Raw genomic sequence first — 3,480 nt, 5'->3', positions numbered from 1 at the left:
CCCAGTCCTCTTCCTTATGAAGTATATCCTTTGGTGGCATTTCAGTGCAAGTCTTTGAAAGTGAAAGTGAAAGTGAAAGTTTCTCAGTCATATCCTACTCTTTGTGACCCCATGGACTGTATAGTCCATGGAATTCTCCAGGCCAGAATACTGGAGTGGGTAGCCTTTCCCTTCTCCAGAGGATCTCCCCAACTAAGGGATCAAACCCAGGTCTCCCGCATTGTAGGCAGATTCTTTACCAGTTGAGCCACCAAGGAAGCCCAGAAATACTGGAGTGGATAGCCTATCCTTTCTCCAGCGCATCTTCCTGACCCAAGAATCAAACTGGGGTCTCCTGCATTGCAGGCAGATTCTTTACTAACTAAGCTATCAGAGAAGCCCAAAAGTCTATGAGTATATAATATATATATGTGTGTATATATATATATACACACACACATATATATAGTGTTCTTTTCCTCATGTCTTTTAACTATTCTTTCATATTTTGTATCTCATTACTTTCCCCTTTCCCCCCTTATTTTGAACACTTTCGTCAGCCTCATCTTCCAGTTCATCAATTCTCTTTCCAGCTGGGTCAAGTCTACTGTTTAATGCATTGAGTCTTTAGTGGTGTATCTTTCATTTCCTAAAGTTTTGGTTTTTTTCCCTCAGTGAGCTGCTTTTCTTCATAGTGCAATATTTTCATTATTGTTTATTTTCTTGTCTTTCATCTTTAACACTTTTAAGAAAACTTATACACTGCTTGTCATATTTGTCTATTATGCACCGTTCTTAGTGTGTTAATTGTCCTGTCTGCTGTGTCTGCCAATTCTTCCTTATGATGGATTGCGTTCTTGTCTAGCTTTTAATATTTTATTATGAATTCTTTTTCAGTAGGTGTTTTTGACTTGTCACTTTTTAGTGAGATTTCCATTTATTTAGTGAGATATACCTTGGGTTATGAAACATGCTTGGAGAGCTCTTTCCTGCTTTCTGTGGCTGTGTGGTATTCCTAGGGATTCCTGTGGTATTCCCAGGGAGTCTTGTGGTATTCCTAGGGATTTTCCTAAACCAATTTATATTGAATTTCTTGGCTTGAGGATTCAGCATCATGCAGATAAACCCAGAGGCAACACAAGCATCTTCTCAGGCTTGGACTTCAGTTTCTCAGAGCTGACTTATATTTCTCCCCCTTTTTTCTCTGCTTCCTTGAACTAGAGTGTGCCATTTTTAGTCTTCCTGCCATGGATAAGGTAGATCTTCGATGTTCTAAACTTTAATGTAGAAGGTTCAGTCCCGGCTCTTTGTGTCTGCTGGGCTGAGGGGACATAGCCTAGAACTGAAAGCAATATATCTGTTATCTGTGTCTGAAATAAACCATGGGCTCCTGTGATAGCTCTTTTCCTTCTTCCCCTCTCCCTTCTTTGTTTTGTATTCCTTTTTTCTTTTCTTTCACTTTTTGGCCACACAGTGAAGTATATGGGATCTTAGTTCTCTGACCAGGGATTAGAAGCAGAATTAGAAGCAGGATCTTAACCACTGGATTGCCAGGGAAGTCCCTTGTATTCCTTATTAAATTCTGATATCTGGAAATTTCAAAGTCAATTTTGCAATTGTTCATACTTTAGTTTTTAAATTCTGTTTTATGCAATATTTCTGTGTGTGTTTTAGGGGACACTAGGTGAAGTGAGAGCTACGTTAGTTCAGTCTGTCACGTTGTCAGAATTTTCTTTCTAGATTCTCTTTACCTTTAGTAGTATTCCTAATAATCCCTGTCGGTAAGGTACATTATAGTTTGCAAAGGGCTTTCACATACAGTTTCTGATTTAATCCTCCCAACTTTGAGAAATGAATATTATTGTTCCCATTTTACCAAGAGGAAAGCTGAGACTCCAAATTGTAACTTTGATCCTAGCTTTTGGACTTTGAAGCCAGTGTATTTCATAGCTTGGATTTTGCATGGCGGGTTTGCCTTTTCTTGACCTCCAACTCAGACCCACTCCTCAGTCCTGACCCCCTGCTCTTTCTCTGAGGCTGAGAGGCTTTCTGCCTGACAGGAGGCAACATTTTGGCTCTATAACCTTCTCAGGTTCCAACTGGAGCCTCGGTGGGAATAATGGGCTATCTACAGGACATGGCTAGTGGGGAAATTGACTGGCAGCTTGTCCTGAGTCCTTTATTCACTCACCACTGCATCATCTCTGCTTCTAACTTTAGAAAAGGCAGGCAGTGTATACTTGTGTGTGTGGTGGGGAAAAGGGAATGGAAAAAAAGAAAAATCCAGGAAAAGTAGGGCTCGTCCGGGATTTGAACCCGGGACCTCTCGCACCCTAAGCGAGAATCATACCCCTAGACCAACGAGCCACTGATGGTTATTCCTTGCCAGATGTGCCTTCTCTGCCACCTCAGCAGCAGCCACAGTCTGTGGTTCCTGGAAGAGTTTCTTCGTCCAGGCTGGCTCCCAGCCCAGGCCGGCTCCACTCCAGCAGGCCTCACCTCTCAGCGCGCTCTGCTCTTCCCCAGCCCACTGCAGGGACTGTTCCATCTTCCCTGTGACCATCCAGCTCTCCCCCAGGCTGCCAAGTGGAGTTCATAGGGTGCTGCTGGGGAAGGGCAGAGAAGGGGCCAGGCTCCCCCAGCTGCCCTTGTGAGAAGCCCAGGGCTGAGGGGAGCCAGTTTGGTGTCTCCCGCACCCAGAATGAACCATTCTTCTTTCTTATCTCATGATTAGACCACCAGAAAAAATCCTCCAAACTCATCAGTCTCCTACATGGGGACCGAGAAACCTGTCCTCGATCACCCTTGATTAGGTGATAGTTGCTAAATGACTCAGTTTCTTCATCTGTCAGTTGGGGAAGGAACACTTGCCCTGTCTCACAGGGTCATTTGAGGATCAGGTGAGAAAACATAAGTGAACGCACTCTACAGGGACTTCCCTGGTGGCCCAGGGGTTAAGACTCCCACTTCCAGTGCAGAGGGTCGGGTTTGATCCCTGGTCGGGGAACTAAGATCCCGCATGTCTTGTAGCCAAAAAGCCAAAACATAAAACAGAAACAATAATTGTAACAAATTCAATAGACTTAAAAAAGAAAGAAAGTATGCTGCAAACTGTAAAGTGCTGGAAAAGGAAAGGAGTTATAATGAGGTAATCTGAGGGCAGGGAAAAAAATACACGCTAGGAGACCTGCCACTTAATGCTTATGGTAGGGTGAGCGGTGTGATCTGCGCTTTACAGCTCCTTCTTAACTTCATGGCAGCCTTGTGAGATAGCTGTCACCCCACTGTAAGAAAATGAAACTTGGCAAAACTCAGCTTACAAGGATCACATTTATCTGAATCCAAAGCCTGTTTTAAACACAGTACACATGCTACCCAGACTTTCTAGAAAACCAAAAATGGGAATACATTCTGTAAATACACACACTCCCTCCCTCACCCTGGCCTGCCCTGTTCATCCTATCCAGGGAGGCTGCAGGGACGAGCTGGCCAATCAGCTAA

At 43.8% G+C, this 3,480-nt stretch overlaps 1 non-coding gene across 1 annotated transcript; it reads right to left on the bottom strand.

Annotated features, from left to right (window-relative positions):
• Positions 1–2,274: 2,274 nt before the first annotated feature.
• TRNAP-AGG lies at positions 2,275–2,346 on the bottom strand. Its single transcript has one exon. It is a non-coding gene; the product is annotated as a tRNA-Pro (tRNA).
• Positions 2,347–3,480: the final 1,134 nt, after the last annotated feature.

The sequence above is a fragment of the Bubalus bubalis genome, chromosome 8 (genome assembly GCF_019923935.1).
Source record: "Bubalus bubalis isolate 160015118507 breed Murrah chromosome 8, NDDB_SH_1, whole genome shotgun sequence".
Taxonomy (NCBI): domain Eukaryota; kingdom Metazoa; phylum Chordata; class Mammalia; order Artiodactyla; family Bovidae; genus Bubalus; species Bubalus bubalis.
The sequence above is the reverse complement of the archived record's forward strand: the minus strand, read 5'-3'. Positions and strand labels throughout refer to the sequence as shown.